Raw genomic sequence first — 17,358 nt, forward strand, 5'->3', positions numbered from 1 at the left:
TTCCTAACTGCAGTGAAGCATGCTGCTTCCCTCCCAAAGCCTGACCCATCTCCTCCCGGTCCCTTCCTCCCTGAACAAACCGCCCCGACTGCCAAGACGTGCTCTTCCCATGGGATGCGGCTGTCGGCCCCGAGGAGCCAACCCGTGGGGCCTGCACGGCCAGAGCTCCCGAACTGCAGTGGTCTGCTCCCTGCAGAAACAGCCATCCCAGCGTTTTTTTTTTTTTCCAGCCAATTAGGAAGAAAAAGAACGTCACCAGGAAATTATTTACAATGCTTTCTCTGAAATTAAGTTTAAAGATTTGCCAATCCTCCTGCCGCGTGGTGAGTCAATGAAGTAACAGGGCTGACTTAGAGAAGAACCGGCAAATGCCAGGGGATGGTGGGGTGCTTTAGGTTTGTGCTTCCCTTCCTCTACACGGGAGACATGCTGCCAGGTATTGCCAGCTTTTTTTTTTTTTTTTTTAATTTAGCCACGCAGTTGGAGTGAGTACCGAATGGAGTTAATCTATTCTGAAATCATGAATTTTTTGAGTGACGTTTTATATAACGTAGTGCTAATGGGACACACGCTCCTGCGCAGCTGCACGGCAGCTCTGTCCTGCAGTACCCGGCCTGGGAACTGCTCCGCGGCCGAAACCCCCGGCACGGGGGGCTGACACTCATCCTTGCTCCTGAGGAGACAGCTGACGTCGGGGTACGGTTGCATGAGCTTTTTCAGACTTGCATCACCAAACCCCACTCTCAGCTTGCACTGTTTTAAAGGCACAGAAAATTAGTTTCCTTCAAGTAACTTAAAAATAAAAGCAAATAACCCTCGTCTCTTAAAACCTAACCCTAGCCTAAACAGTTACAGGACTCTCCTTAATTAAAACATTTGTTAAACAGTTTTGCGCGGAAGAAAATGTTCTAACTTTGACCACTGTGGAAAAACTAAGTGATTTTTTTTTTTTTACAGCAGTAAAAGGCCATTAGGAAGAGACAGGATCGCCAACCTCAAACATTTGCAAGGCACCGATGAGCCTCCCCAGAATTTAAAAATAAAAAAGTGGTTTTGCTTCTTTGTCATGTGGGCTTGGAGCCGTGACTCGTTTTAGATGTTGAGATTTTATTTCATACCTATGAGGGCTATAAAGCTTTCGTGAAGGCAGAGGTGCCTGGGAGCTGAGATAGCCCCATAGTCCTGAGAAATCTAAGAGGAAAACATTGGAGTGCAGAAAACCGGAGGTACCAGCGGTGGGACCAGCGACGAGCGGGCACACCTCGGTTATTTAAAGTTTCAGCAGCTGGAGGATCTGTCTTGCAGGGAGATCGTGCCCGTCCCCGGTGCCCGGGGCTCCTTCCCGCCCCGGCTGCCCCGCGCAGGGCTGCGAGAGGCTCTGCTGGGAGCCGGTGACCGGGGCTGCCCCGCGGTGAGCTGCTCCCCCGGCAGCCCCGCTCCCCAGACCTGCCTCCTGCGGTGGCTCGTGCTGGGGTCGGCAGCTCTGGCTCCACGGTCTGCTCTCGGGCAATGCCGGGCTGAGCAGGTTCGGGTAAAGCCGCGTCCTATGGGGATGCACCTGCAGACATTTTGGGATTCGCGGCGTTGCACGGAGAACTGCCGGCCTCATTATCTTGGGAAGCTAAAATGGGTTGAAGAGTGGATGCCCCAGCTGGGGCTGCCGTGGCTGCCCGCCTCGGCTCCGTGCCCGGCGGCGGGCGCTGGCGGCTCGGTCCCACCTCTTAACGAAACGTCCTCTCGCAGCGGCCGAGAGGTGAAGCGTTCTCCGGGGCTGCGACCCTGCCGTTTCAGCATGGCCGTCCTCAGCTGTGCTGCCGAAAGACGAGCGAGCCTAAAAACCACAAGCTTGTGGGATTCGTTGACTAAATAACGTGCGTTTGGCTTTTATGTGCCCTTTGAGTTTCTCTTTGATGGGCTTGAGTCTCTTTTCCTCCTCCTCAGATAGGAAGATTAGAAGTTAACAGCTCTTTTTGAGGCAGACATTTTTGCTAAGTGGTTTTGCTCTGGGTGCTGGGACTGGGGGGAAAAATAGGGCAAGATGTTGAAATTACAAGCGTTAGCAACAGCAATGCTGTTCTCCTGGCTGCGTTTTGGGAGGGGTGAGTAGAGAGGGAGCTCCCCCCATAGCACACGCAATACAAAAATAAGCTATGCTGCAGAAATCCCTGTCTGCGTTTTGCTGTTAAAGCTTCTCTGCAGGAAGAGCGTTTCTCAGTGCTCTGAGGTGGGCTCTCATTGCACCTCTGATTTTTTGGTGATATCTAAGCAACTGCACCAACAAACCCTTCTTACCAGAGGGCTGTAGATGGGACATGGCAAAACACGGAGTGCTTGTGCTGGGGGGGTCAGTTAATTGCGGTCAGTCACCGAGTGAGCAGTCAGCCCGCTGGCAACCTGCGGCCAGTGGAAAATTGACACTTCCTCCAAAGAGGGTATTAGATGGAGAACTAAATTTAGATGCTGTTGCTCAGCGAGCACGGTAAATGGACGGCTGTAAGCTGCTGCTCCACGTGCACGCCGGTCCCGGATCCTCCCTGGGGCAGCTCTCACACCGCCGGCAGCGTGCAGGCTCTTGTGCGGGGCTGGGGACGGCAGCCAGTGGCAGGGAAACCCTGCTGGAAGCCATCCGTGGGTAACAAGAGCAAGAGCACATATGGAGTTTTCATAAATCACAGGTTTTCAAGTCACGGTTCCTGAAAAGAACAGTCGTCTTCAATAAATCACTAGAAGAAATGAGCTGGAAGCCTTCTGCTTCCCGGTGCAGGGCAGCTGCCAAGCCATCCCAAATGTCAGGCTCGCACATGGTTATTGACGGTGATTCATGGGTGCCTCTGCGGGCAGCAGCTTCTGACCAGGGAGGGATGGCATGGCGACTTTGGGGTTTAGGGTGATTTTCCAGTAACCTGGAAAATACACTTGAACAATACATACAGGTGTAGTTTCAGGAGTTAAAAAATGAGGCTGTGGCAGCTGGCTGTCCACCAGGCCAGCCAGAAGCTTTACCTTAGTCTCAAAACTTTCAGACGTCCCAATCAGAAAACTTTGTTACCTCGAGCAAAATGTTCCCTGCCCTTCTTCTTGGGCTTCTATTTCTTTTGCCCCATCTGTTTCCTCTGCCCTTCCCCATCCCCTCCCTCCCACCACACGCAAGTGCACGCGTGCGTGCACACACGCTTCCTCGTCTGCGCAGGCAATGTGGTGCCTGGCACATCCCAAAACCCTGTCCCTGGCAGAGTAACGTCAGTGGAAGCCGATCCTGTAAATCTGCCTGTGCGTGCCATAGCTCTCAGCCGCTCTCTCCAGGACCGGCTGGTCTCCGCGCACCCCCGGACCGAGGATGCCTGGGAGATGAGCCGACTCGCAGGCTGTTGCTCACTGGAAAGGCTGATCTCAGCTGGACTGGGTTGGGGGTTTGTCAATCAAACAGTAAGTCAGCTGAAGCATATGCAAGATTTGTTTTCGTGACCAGGTCGTCTTTTATAGTTTGCTTTCTGGACGTGAGGGCCACACTGCAGCCGGCAGTGCTGGGGGTGCAGTGGTGTGGCTCTCCTGTAGTAATTTGTGTAATATCTCTAGCTGGAATGCCCCAAAATACTGTTGTAACTGCACTGTCTGTGATGGAGTCAGCAACTACAGGTGGTACAGGTTAATGCAAAGGTGTTGCATTTTAGCAGAAAAGAAAACGTCCTCTTCCAGCCCCAGCCCACCTCGGGATTGCCCTGATTGTAATTAGGTGGGGCATGCTGACGAGCTAGGCAGATTAGAGGCACATAAGCTGCTGGAAGGACATCCTTCATGATGGGCCTTGATTGGAAATCCTCTTGCTTCGGTATAATCTGGCTTTGCGACCTCCCAAGGGCTCCTCTGAGACCCGCTGAAGCAGCTCTGCAAACAAGCGATGGGGATGGCCTGGGAACTTGTACCTGGGACGGTCCCAGGTGTTACTCTGCCGTTTACTGGAGTTTGGTCTTTGCTTTACTTTAAAGATTTGTGTTGGTTTTACCTTGCTGTAAGTACTTTATGGCCCTGCTCTTGGCCATCAGTGGAAAACAACCACTGGGTAAACAGGCAGGCTCTGCAGGAGGCGGCTCGGTGGTTCAGAGCAGCAGCTTTCACCTGCGGCCGGCGGCAGCAGCAGCAGTAAATCCGCTGCCTGCGCCCGGCAGCGCTCCGGAGGGAGCGGGCAGGCAGAGCGCTTCTCGCCCACGTGTGTTTGCTGTGGGCAGCTCGCGGGGCGAGATCGCCGTCGCTCGTGGCACTGCCTGTGCCGACGCAGCGCGGAGGTGCCCGCCGCACGTCCCCCGCGCGCCTGCCCCGCTCCCGGGCTGCTGGTGGTCCGTGTGTGCTCCGTGTGCCCACGGCCTGCGCCCTGCTGTGCTGCGGGCAGCTGCGCCGTAAGGTTTTTCTCACGGTTTTGGTCTTGCTTTGGCACTGACAGACAATGCGAGGGGGCTGCCCTCGGGGCGGGTGACCGGTGCCGTTACCTGGCTGCTCTCAGCTGGAGCGGGCACAGCGTGGAGAGCTGGGAAGCAGAGCCGGGCAGGAAGCACAAGGGCAGTTCTTCCCCTGGGAATGCCCACGCTGGCTCCGTGGCTCCGTGGGGCGGATGCCCCCGCGCCCCTTATGCGGTGTCCAGGGATGCTCAGCACATCCCAGGACAGGTTAGCATCGCCCTGCAGCCATCCCTGCGACAGATTAGCATCGCCCTGCAGCCACGCGTGCTCTCTGTGCAGCAACCGGGGGCACGTGCGCTCCTTAATGAGCTCTGGTAGCAGTGTTTAATGAGCACATAGTTACTGGGCTGAATGTAGCTGAGAAATTAGCTATTCATGGGGTTTACAAACTGGCAGGGTGACAGAAGAGCGATTCCAAGCAGCTCAGCGTGGCTCATGGTACTGGCACTGCCGTGTGCTGGCTGCAGGGCCATCCCCCCAAGCAAGAGTGTGGTGGAGGGCCAGGGTTTCTGATACTGGCCTTGGTTTTCAGCCTGAATACTAATGAAATGAGTGTGGTTTCTCCTATCAGTTAGAGTTGCCCATCCATCGCATGTCTGCATGACACCACGGTAGCTGGCTCTTTGGGCACACTTCTTGTCTCTCGTCAATCCGAGCCCCTCGGGGCCGACAGTTGGTGGGCAACCCAGGACATCTGCGTGTTTTAAAACACCCCCTGCGGCATGTGGGGCTACACGTGAGGATGGAGCAGCCGTGCTCGTGCTCAGCCTGCGCGGCTGTGCTGCCTTGCAGCGATGCAGGGAGGCTCCGCTGAATCAGACGAGGTGCAGCACTGGGATCCGCCTGGGACCTCACCCCTCCCAAAGCAATCAAACCTCACCCTGATAGGGAGCAGAGTTCCTCTCCCTCTGGCTTTAACCTCTTCAAGTATTCCAAAAGTGCAGACAAGTCTTATCACCCTGATCTGAGTGAGGCTGAGTAAATTAAAGATGGGAAGGGGAAGGGGTGATCGGCTGGTGGAAGTCGAGTGGTGCCCGTGGGAGCGGCGGATTGGGGGTGCTTGCCTCAGTCTGGGTGGGAAGATGCATCCCGGGGGCTGTGGCAGAGATGCTCTGGCTGTGGGTCTGGGGCGCAGGTGGCCGCAGGACACCACGGGGCTGCGGGAGGTGTTGTACATAGCGGGGAGCCCCGGGAGCTCAGCCTGTGCTGCCCGCTTTGGGTTACTGCAGGTTTTGTGCAAAGACTGTGGATGTTGGGCTACAGTAGGCAGCGGTCCAGGAACCAGCGTGGTGGCACACCCTGCACCTTCATGTTGGTGGTGCTTGTTGGCCCCAGCCCCGAGCCATTGCAGTGACCATCCGAGTGGGGGACAAAGGTCTGCAGCAATTTTTAAATCACGGGAACTTTTCTCAAACTTTTCTTTGCCAGCACTTTCTGAGTTACCAAATATTTAGGTAGCGAGTTCCCAGAACGAATAGGAGTCAAAATTTACCGGAGATAGGTTCAGACGTGATCGTTCAGGCAGCCGCTGGCAATGCAGCGTTAGGAGGCAAGCCCTTGTCCCCCCAAGCTCTGGCCCGTGCTGCAGCCTGGGTGACCTGTGCCCATGCGCACAGAAAGGTTTCGTTCCAAAGCAAGGGCAGCCTACGGGATCCAGTTTGTGGCTGATGCTCTGGCCACATCCTCTTCTGCTGTCCAAACAGTGGGCGCACCGGGCTGAGAGGCAGTCTGCTCCGCAGCCGGTCTGCCTGCGGGTTACCTGTGTGTGAGGGTTTTGTAAATGCTTGGTTCGCGTTGCGGTTTTACTTGTGTGAGAATGTGAGGCAAGGGGACACACATGGGAGAGCCTGTCCTGCCTGCCCGGTGAAGGCTTTTTAAACATCCCCCACCCACCCCACCCCCCCGCTCTTGAATGTGCTATTTAGGCTTACCAGTTACAGGTGATTCGGATACTTCAGCACACTTAGTGCAAAAAAAAAGATAAAGATAAAAGGTTGCAGAGCTTTCTAGATATGCAAAGAGCATTTTTTTTATTAGCAGGGCTTGTGTTTTAAAAAGCCGCTTACACTTCCAGCAGAACAAAATCTCCTGACCACAGAGTTTTAAAAATGCATTTTAAACTCTGGACAGACCAAATAAACTCCTTCTCCAGCTTGCTTTTCTTAATTGTTTCATGTTTTATGTTCATACAGGATGATAAAGAAGAAAACGGACACCGTCTGAGTCAAGCCACTTCTCACACAAGCCTTGGCATGCATCAACCCAAAGTCTCTTATTCGGCTAAAGGAGCTGAGGTGCTTTATGGCTTGAGGTGAAGAGAGGGAGAGAGATGTTTCCTTACACAAACATTTGACATTTTAATAATGAATTGACCAGTGCAGAAGTTAGCCTCCAACAGAAACCCTTGTCCTTCCTCTGTAGTACAACTAACGTGAAACAAATGGAGCACAATCTGAGTCTGCTTGCAGCACTTGTGCTTAAACCATGAAAAGTTGATTATCATCTCCAAAGAGTAGGCGGTTTACTAGGCATTTGTTTGTAAACAAAGTGAACTAGCACAATTGAGTTAATACAGTATTCAGTAGAGATATACATCACATATAGAAAAGGAAATAATGTTTAAAAATATGATAGTTATTTATGGCTAACATTTAAAAACATAGATTGTGTTTGACGTGAAATTCAGTGATGAGTCAACTACGTTAAATGCTTCCTTAAAGCAGTAGTCAAGAACACGTTATCTACCAAGGTCTGTGCTTCTACTTTGGACTTGACCCTGGAAATCTGGAAGTCTTTGCCAGGATGTTTCCAAGGGGAGGAGTTACACTCTCTTTAGTTCTTTGAGTCAATAAAGGATAATTTCATAAAGTTTAGGACCGCATGTAAGGATTGGTCTCTACGGGAGCTGAATGTGATGGGTGATGCATGCCTGGCAATTAATGCATTGTATGTCTATGTTATCCTCCCTGTCAGCACTGATAAGCACATTTCTTAGGCTTAAAAAAAGGAACTGTGGAGAGGAAAAAAAAAAAAAAGACACATCTATGCATCAACAACCCAAAGATTTACTTTGAAAGTATCCAAGCAGTGGCTTATGGTCTGCTTTGAAAGGAAAGTACTCTTCTTCAGGCAAGCAATGGCTCACATAATGCCAACTGCCCTCCCCAAAGGCAGCACGCTGTTTCTGTGCTGGCTGGGGCTCTCGGCCGTCGCAGCAGCCGCCGGCATCGCCTGCTCGCCCCTCGCCATGGTGGCCGCACTGCTGTGCCCAGGCAGGGTCCCCACGTCCCCAGGATTTACCCTCTCACAAATGCAGTGGGCTGTTGGAACAGGAAGCCCTTCTCTGCTTTTATTTATTTGCCTGGTATTCTTATCTTGGGGCTGTCTCACGGCATTGTGTGTGCTTTGGGCTGACTCATTGTTGCATTTAAATAGACAAAGGAATTAAAAGACATAGGACAAGCTGGAGGTGGAAACCCATCGGGTGAGTGGCAGAGAGGAGAGCGTTGCTTGGACTTGAGCAATTCGCTGACAGGGCAGGGTGACTTGCCAGGGTGATGAAAATGGGCATACGCTTGTTTTGCTTCTCGATGATGCATCTCAAGAATTCAAGGATTTTTTTACTTTCCACTGCCTTTTTTCCCCCCCCTGCTTGTTTTTTTCCATTAGACGTTGATGTTTCATCTGTCCAGGAACTCAGTGTAGAAAAATATAAATAATTATGACAGGGGATGAAAGCTGAGCAATTGAAAGCAGAAGAGATTTACAGCCAGATTGTTTAAACACTTTGCTTTTTGTTAGCCTCTATTATACTGCAGTGCCTTAAAACCATTTGGGAGGAGCAAGCATTTTGTGCAAGATTTGACAGCTCTAAAAGTGCAGTCCAGAGAGAAAACAACCCGCCTGTATTCGAGGCTTGCTCAATCTCCACTCAGGAAAAGGTGGGTGACAACCCACCTTTCTCAATACTTTTATTCTAAAAATCAGAGGGCAGAAGTAGGCTTTGCCACCTCTTTTTTGCCCTTTGGCAACGAATAAACTTTTTCCATGTCCAGGCTGCTTCCTTCCAGTGGGAAGTACCGGAGTGGCAGCAGCGTGGCCGGGGCACTGGACAGACGGACGGCAGCAGCGTGGCCGGGGCGCCGCACAGACAGATGCTGCCCCCCCCGCTGTGGGTCCCCCTGTTTTTCGGCTTTGTCTGGGGGTCCTGCTCTGGCTCAGGCTCCTCTGCCAGCGCAGCCGCAGGAGTCTGCATTTCTCTGAGCCCGAGTGTTTGCCTGGTGCTTGACAAGCCATGAACCAAGCCCAGCCCTACCCTGGCGAGCTCGCTGCCTGCTGCAGGCAGGTCCTGCCTGTTTGGGAAGAGGATCGGCCGGCGCGAGCAGAGGGATGCTGACGGCACGTATCTCCTGGGATGGACGGGGAAAGAGGTGCACGGGGCTCTCTCTGTACACACGTCCTCTTGGTGCACACCTGGTGTTAGTGCGAGGAAAGGCTGCTTTCGGCCGTGTCAGACAGCTCTGCACGTGCACGTGTGCTCAGGCAGGACGCGGGGCCATCCCACGGCGTGATTCGGTTCCCAAGAACCTGTGCTTTGGGCAGGGCCTGTGTTCTGTGCTGCCTGAGTTTGTGCAGAGTCCGATGGAGGGAGCGTCCAAGCCAAAAATAGCTTCACCTTTGCACTGTCCAGTGTCCCTGAAAATGCAGAAAGCTGTCCTGCCAAGGACACTTCTCACTGCTCGCCTCCTCTAGCAGACGGAGTTCACACGTTCCCCAGCAGATTTCCTTGCTCTCTCTCCATGGTGGTGGAGCTCACCTGCAGCCCGATGTGCAGGGCTGTCCCCTCTCAGCTTGCAGCCCACCTTCATTTTACAGCGAACCCGAAAAGCAGCGAAAGCCCATTTGTACATGGGACGGTTTGCTCCCGTGAGATGCCTGCCAAATCCTGTAGCTGCTTTTCTGGTACGGAGAAGGCTCTGGAGAGTTTTCCAGATGCCTAAAAGCAGGGCAGGATTGGGGTGGGGGGAGGAGCTGTGAAGGGCTGGAGGCAGCGCAGAGGGGCTGGAGGAGGAGAAGGAGTGGATCTCCAGGGGCTGAGGGAGGGATGGAGGATGCTCTTTGCCAGCCGGAGGTCATTGCTCCACGGCAGCATTCCCTGGGGAAGCACCAGCTCCTCGGCGCACACAGCAGCTGCTGCGGCTGGCGTGCACCGCTCTTCCCCCAGATACTCGTCACAAGCCTGCCTATGATTAGGAGAGAGAAACTAGGACAGGGAAAGCGATTACTTCTTAGAAATTGTCTTTCTTCCAAAAACCAGCCCCCATCCATTCCCATATGCAGCAACTGAGTGTGTGTAATATACAAAAACAGGTATTAGGGTGGGTTATTTTCCTCGGATGCTTTACACATAGTGTGGCGTTTCACCTCCTTCCAGACGTGACCCGAGATCATCCGAGTGGAGCAGTTTGAGTGCTGCACAAAGTTGTGCTCCCTGTATTTTGAGAGCTACAACATAAAAGTTTGACAGCCGATGCCTGTACAAATCATTATCAGGCCTGGTCAACATTTTTCTTTCAAAACTTATTGTTCAGATCCCTGGCCTAAAAATGTTTTGCCCGGGGCCGCACAGCGGGGCACCACACATGCCCCGTGTCCAGCTCTGTGGGGTCCCAGGCAGAGGATGGTGGCTGAAGGACAGACCCGAGGTAGCTGGAGCATCTCGGGCTACTTGTCCTGACACCGGTCCCATCTGCTCCTCTGGGGAATCGCTTGCGCAGGCTGAGTGTTGATGCCCACCAAAGGGACGGTGATGACCACCCGTCCCACCCCGTGCAGAGCGAAAGGGGTGCTGGGGCTTTGGGTGCACGGCGTCCCCAGGGACGCCCACTGCAGAGTGCCTGGTTTCCTAAGGAGCTGAGACATCCTCCCTGCAGCCAGACTCTTCACTTCAAAACTCAGTCTTCAGAGACAAACCCACCGCTCTCCCTCCTGCAGTATTGGTCACCTGCGTGCTGGGAGCAACACCGTTCGTGACTCACGGCGTCCGGGGAAGGCAGACACTGGTGCCACCCCGCCGGCCCCACTGCCACCGCCGGGCATCGCAGCAAGGCAAACCTGGGCACAGCGTGGCGGGGGGCACGACACAGTCAGAGAAGCCTTTGCCCTGCAGGGAGTTAAAAACAGGTTTGGGGAGCACAGAAGGCTTTTTACTAAACCTCTCCTTTTGCGGGCTGCAGTGGCCTAATTCAGGTTACAAACATCACTGTGAGAAACACAGGCAAAAATCTTGCCGGACCAGCTCTGGGGAGCGAGGGAGTGCTCGGGATCTTGCAGCAGCGCCTGCTGGTTCGGGGTGAGTCAGGCTGCAGAGCCAGCCCCGTTGAGCAGAGCACTGGGGTACGGCTGGAGGGGAGCGCTGGGTCCCAGCGTGGGCCCGAGGGATCGAGCCCCTGCCCCGCTGCTGGGGTGATGGCACAGGGAGAGCCCCGAGCTCCCACGGCAGCAGAGAGCACCTGCAATGGCTGGGTGTGTGCACGTGTGTGTGCACATGTGTGTGCATGCTCCTGTGCAGATGTGTGCACACCCTTGCGGGGCTGCCGGCGGTGTTGCAGCAGCAGCAGCAGCGAGGCCAGAGGCAGGGGTCCCAGCTGCAGGTTCAGGGCGGGCTCTCACAGGGATGCTGGCGCCTGGGTTTGGTAAAACACCCTGATGGCAGAAGAAGAGCAAGGTGTGGGCTGTGAGACCCCCTGAATTTGTGCCTTGGGGTACGCCTGATGCTGTTAATGCCGCATAAGGAAGCTGAGCACAAAGCAGCAGCTCCTGCGAGAGCTGCAAGGTCCCGTCTGCCTCTGCAATTTAACATTTCTGTGCTTGTTAGAGGAGCACTTCAAAAAGAATTGGGAAAGACCTCCTTGATACAGCATATAGGTGACATATATGGCACAGAAGTGGCTTGAAAATTTACTCAGGGGAAAGTTTGCAGTGAAAAGGGCATTCAGAGCACTCGCCTATGCTTTACCATCGCTGGAGTCCTGAACTAACGCATAATAGCCCCTCTAAAAATACTGGCAGCATCTGACTGCCATCAGATGACTCCTTCGGCCGATTTGGAGGGAGGGTGATGGGGAAGCTTTCAGCCTCCAGAGACATGCACAGCTTTGTTTCCCAGGACCCTTTCTAGTTTTTTTCATTCATCTGAGGGTATTTCTGAAATGAGGATAGGCTGCGGGGGGGCACCAGGGGGGACAAGGAAACCTAAAGCTTGGCTGTGACTCTTTGCACAGCTGGTTTCTTCTTCCATGGATGTGAGCTGCCTGAGGTGGATGCTTGTTTGTGTGAAGTTTTGTGGTTATTTTGTGTGTGTGTATGTGTGCGTGCTTGTGTGCTATACTTGTGATATTTATATACCACATCCAGCTGGCAGAGCTTCCCACATGCCATTGCAAACCCTCCTAATGAGCACTAATGAAACAAGAGGAGATGGTTGGTTTGTTGGTGTAGGTTTTCTGGCTGGTGCTCAGAGCTCCAGGCAGGGACCAGGTGCTGCGATATTTGGTGACAGATACTCTGTAAGTGCCACCAACAGCTTTTAGCTTCTGATGCCGACGGTGTCTGAATGTCCCCGTGCCTCAACTGCCCCCTGCAAAATGGAGATGGGATCAGGTGAGCAAGGGTGCTGGGCTCCAAGCCCCTCCCACCACAGAGGAGATAGATAGATACTCAAAAACGCTGACTTTGAGCTTGCTGTGAATACTGTCCACAACAGGTGAGCTTAAAATAGGCTCCCCCATAACAGAAAATGCATGTCACCGATGAGCAAGACGTGCAGCAGCAGCTGGGCTCCGCGTGCCCCTGCTGCAGCGGGGTGCTGGGCGTGCGGCACACGGGGGGCCAGCGGCGACGTGAGCGGGGCTGCCAGCCCCCTCCCCGGACCTGGCTCGTGCCCTGCGCGGGGGAGGCCGAGCATCGCTCGTGATTGCTCAGAGACCCTCGAAGGCTGCTCCGTCAGCTGCTGGCAGGTGTTTCCCCCAGAGCAGGAGACTGAGGTTAGAAATTGCGTCTGTGCAGGCACGACTGCAAGCATAAATGTCAGCTCTGGCAACTGCTTCCAGCACCGGGAATGTTTCTGGTGCCTAATGCAGCCCAAGTTCAAAGGCTATCGCAGGAAAAATACTCCCACTGTAAGAGGGAGGAGCAAACTGTGGCTCTGCAGCAGTGAAGAAATTAGTTGCACTGTCTTTTTGTAAGAAGATAAACCCAGTTTTCAGCTCCAGACTAATGCTCAACATGTTGTTGTTACTGCTCACTCTCACTCAGACTCCTGCTCAGGAACCAGGTCCCAAAGGAAAAGCTTCCCCCAGCGTCCGTGGAGGTGGGTGCTGGTCCTGCCCCAGTGTCCCTGCTCCTGCCCTCGGCTGAGCAGAACGTCGTTACGCTCCCGGCCCCAAAATTGTATTATCTGACCGCAGCTGGCCGCATCGGTCAAGTGCTTGGCTGCTGCTCGGGGGCTGCGGCAGAGGTGGAAACTACGTTGAACTCCGAAGCTCTCAGGAAGACCTCCGCTTCTGGCCGATAAGGAGAAGAGCCCTCCACCCTCGCTCTGCTCCAGCTGCCCCGGCGTGGGTCTGCCGCCACGCAGCGAGCAAGAGGCACGGCTGGGCAGCTCCTAACCCGCGCCGGGCACCGGGGATGAGCCCCGCAGCTGGGACAAGGGGTCGGGCGTCTCTTCCCGCAGGGTCCCCAGCAGCGTGGCACCAGCGGTCCCCAACGCCCCGGCCGACGTCCTGCTACCGTGTCCTGGAGATCCCGGCCGGGGAGCGGGACGCCGGGGAGCACGGTGCACCAGCAACCGCGCGCCGGGTGCTGCGGGAACACGCGTGGCACCGGCCGGGTCTCTGCTCCCGCGGGCTCTCCAGCCCGCTGCGCGCACAGTGATTTATTTCCCCGAGCGAGACAGCGGCAGCGGGAGGGTGGCGGGGGCCCTGAGTGCCCGTGGGGCACATGGGGACCCCGGGGTCCTCCTCGTGCCCGGGCACGGCTCTCGAGGTTCGGGCCAGACAGCCGCCCCACGGTCCGCTTTCTACACCTTTGCTTTCCCTGCCAGCAAACCTGAAGTGATGGAGATGAGAGAAGCTGTGTGTGATGGTGAAGCATGGCTGGAGAGCTCGGACGTGGCTTACCCCTACCTCCATATAATAGGTGGCTAAAAATCTTTTTTATTTTCTCTGCAAATTCTGCAGTCACACACAGAAATGCCTATTTTGAAATAGTCTGTGGGAACTTGGAAAATGAAAGTGACTACTTTTTATTTACTTGTTTGTTTATTTATGGATAAGGTTTATTTGTCTCTTGGTTTTATCCCATGCCATAACCACCTTGTTTGTTGCTGTTTTCCATCAGGTGTTATATTTAGCCATGTGTATGTGATGGCCAAATACGCTGTGGGTTTTATTTTCGGTGGCAGCGACAACTATTTCTAAATATTGCAGATCTGCTGAGAGGTATGAGAGTATTGAAAGCTTCGGGGGAAAATTGCAGCTCTTGATTTTTACTAGATAGTTTCCAGGTATCTCTTGCTTAAAGGACATCAATTTGCAATGAAAGTTTCCCTTGCAGCCTGAAATTAAATCTCACATTTCTCAGCTGTTGGGAGTGTGATCCGACCAGTAGTGTTAGCGAAAATACTGTAGTTCAAAGGACATACTTTCAAAGGACATCAAAAGAAAGATTTTTCTAGCAATAAAAGCCAGAGTAACCATCACACTCAGCAGTGCGGGGAATGTGAGGCTGGAGTGTTTGCTTTCCTTATGATTAATTTTCTATACTGGTAATATGTGTAAACAAACCTAAAAGGCACCTGGTCCCATATGCTGCAGGTGTACGTGATCGTCCCCCCCCGCTCTGTTTAGCGCACGTGTGTTTGTACATGCTCAGCGTGGGAGCCTCTTAGTGCCAAGCTACAAATATACATAAAATTTAAGAATAATCCAAAATGAATGGAAAGTTGATACTTTTGAGCCTTGAACCCGCTCACCCACATGCGACACTCTGGCTGCGTCGCAGAGTTTGTGGATGGTGCTTGCCCGGTGGTGGACCCTCCTGCCTGGGCAGAGACCCTGTTCCTGCGGCAGGAGCAGCCCGCGGCAGCGCAGCCGCCCGTACCGCGTGGCTGTGCCAGCGCGGCCGCCCGTACCGCACGGCTGTGCCAGCGCGGCCGCCCGTACCGTGTGGCTGTGCCAGCGCGGCCGCCTGCCGTGCACCGCGATCGGCCGGTCCCGAGCCCTCAGCCGTGTCCAACCTTCCTCCCAGGCCGCCCAGGTGCAGGCGTGCAGAGCGCAGTGGACAGCAGCGATCTGGCCGAGTGATTGCCAAGGAGCTTCCATGTTGCTTCACCTCCCTCAGGGGCCATTACTTTTTCGGCTTTTTCTTTCCTCTTTTTGCTCTAGAGCGGCAGTGGAAGGTGCGGCATTGCGTCCCGGATCTCGAGGATCCTGGCAGAGGTCAGCTCTGGTCTCCTCTCAGGGAAGTCTCCAGGTCAGTTGTCTCCTTCCAGCTCTCCGGGTCTCAGGTCTTCACCTTGGCGCTGCTCCACCTGGGCTCCCGTTCGCCTCAAACTTCAACACCATCGGCCTCGCAATTTCAATACAAGACCCGCGCTCAAAGCCCGCCCCGGGCACCGCTGCTCTCACTTGTGGTCAGAGTAGTCAGCATGATTTGGGGAGGTTTTAGTGGGTTTTGTTTGGTTGGGTTTTTAGTGGTACCGAAAGTACCTGTGCTGTCAAACATTCCTTGATGATAGATCCCAAGGGCAGGTTTCATTATTGGGCTGTAAATGCAATATAGGCAAAGAATGTGGTTTGTGTCAGTGAAGTCAGCACACCATTGCTCTGCCGAGGGGGCAATTACACCAGCGGTGCCTTTGATAGTTCTCTTGCACATGATTCCACCACTGAAGAGGATTAAACATATCAGAGGTGAATTTCTCATATATCTGAATGTGTCTGATACTCCAGCTTTCACTGCAGAGATAAAATGAACAGAATTTTCCACCTGGCTGGTGGTCTTGGTAATTATTTTCATTCACAGATTCTGCATTAGAGGTGGAAAATACAACTGTGCTTTCTTTGTAGTGTATTGATTTCCAAGGACAAGCCAATTGAATGAAAAGATCAAAACAAGCTAAGAGAGTATGATGTGGTTTTAAGTAGATTTTTTGAATAAGTCTTGAAGAGTCACGCTAGAGATCCATGTAATTTTCCAAGGGCTTGAGTTACTCTTCTTTCTCAGTTAAATTTAATGGTTAGATTTCAAGACTTTTTCTATGATCCAATAATAATAATAATAATTAACAGCAGTATTTTTCAAGAGGCCAAGTACAAATGGAAAGGTCGGTACATTTAGAACCATTAGAAGAAATGTTCTCCTCGCAGAGTATTGTATCTCTCTGGAATTCACTTATGCAGAAGATTTAAACAAATAAGTTGGCTAGAATAAAAAGAAAAACTTTGGCTGGATCATTTTGTGTCCATTTATAACATCTGTGGCTATGCAAGCTCTGGCCAATTATATCTGAGTAATCAAATAGCCTGCGCCAGGACAGAAGAGGCTGCACAGCCAGCCAGCAGCATCGTGCCTTGTTTGCGGCCGGTCTCTGGAGTGCAGGGAACCGGAGCGGGTTTGCTCCTCCATAGCCACCGCGCTGCTGGTTTACGACAGGGAAATTCCTGCAAAGGAATGAAGGATTCCCAGGAGAACCTGGATATCAGTGCAAAATTTTCAGAAGCCCCCAGTCATAGTAGAATGAAATCTCAGTGCCCCGGCAGCGCCAGCGCGTCGGCAGCTCGCCGGGTGCCTGGAGGAGAAGTGCCGCTCCTCCCGAATGGAGTGGGAGACTTCATCCACCCTTACCTGTCCATCTGCATTCGAACGGGAATAACAGAGCAGCCGGGTGAGCATTCCCTTCAGCCAGAACAAGCACATTCACCCAGGCTGGCTTCTGCAATTTCCCCATTTTATCTTAATTGCTGGCCCCAGAGCTTGAGTGCTATCAGCTAGAGGGTGAGCTCAAGCATTGAGTTGTAACAGAAGGAATTATTATTATTATTATTATTAATACCAACTATTAACAAAGCTAAGAGTCTATTTGAAAATGCTAACAACCTTTTTCTTACTGCAAAGTGAAAACTAGAAGTTTTTTGTAATGAAGCTGAATTGGAGCTTACTGAAAATTTTTTCCTGTGAAAGATTAGGCTGGGCTTTTCGGAAAAATGCAGCTTCATTTAAATGCATTTTTGTGAATTTTTTTCTTTTAATTCATTGCAATGAATAGGATGGGAGCAGCATGGGCAGGGAATGGGAGCAGCACGGGCAGGGGAGCCGAGGAGGAACGGGTCGACTCCTCTCACTTGGGCAGCTCAGATCGCTGGCTCACTTGGAAAACGCAGCTGATCCTTTGTGAAGGCATAGGTTAAAGACCAGGGAAAATAGTTGGGATGCTGCTTTTGGATCTGAGTGAAATGAGAAAAAAGAAAAAAAAAAACTAACTTAGTTATTTCTGGTTGCTCACCTCCACGGTATTTACTGGCTGGGAACAGTTGTGCTGCCGAGCGCATCCCGGAGTAGCCTCTGCACCCATCCGGAGGAAACATCCTCCTCCCTCCCTCCTGAGCCTGCTCCTGTGCTGGGCACGGTTATTTTCGCTTACTTGGGAAGTAGCTGGAGTCTAAATGGTACTTTCCCAACTTTTAGTGAAGTCATTGTTTTTGTTACAAAAAAAGAATGAATTTGCTCTCTGTTTTTGTCTGCAGTGCATCCTATTCCCTACACAGCTATAGAAATTTCCAATTTGTATATAGGAAATTATAGCTTAGTATGTCCAAAACTCTGTGACACATCAAACCACCTT

At 52.7% G+C, this 17,358-nt stretch overlaps 1 protein-coding gene across 1 annotated transcript in view; it reads left to right on the forward strand.

Moving 5' to 3' along the window:
* PWWP2B (PWWP domain containing 2B) overlaps positions 1-7,327 on the forward strand; it is a 46,982-nt gene extending 39,655 nt beyond the window's left edge. The window contains exon 3 of the mRNA XM_052799049.1: positions 6,647-7,327. The gene's annotated coding sequence lies outside the window, so the exon portion shown is untranslated. The remainder of the gene's footprint in view (positions 1-6,646) is intronic.
* Positions 7,328-17,358: the final 10,031 nt, after the last annotated feature.

This window comes from Harpia harpyja, chromosome 10, assembly GCF_026419915.1.
Source record: "Harpia harpyja isolate bHarHar1 chromosome 10, bHarHar1 primary haplotype, whole genome shotgun sequence".
Classification (NCBI taxonomy): domain Eukaryota; kingdom Metazoa; phylum Chordata; class Aves; order Accipitriformes; family Accipitridae; genus Harpia; species Harpia harpyja.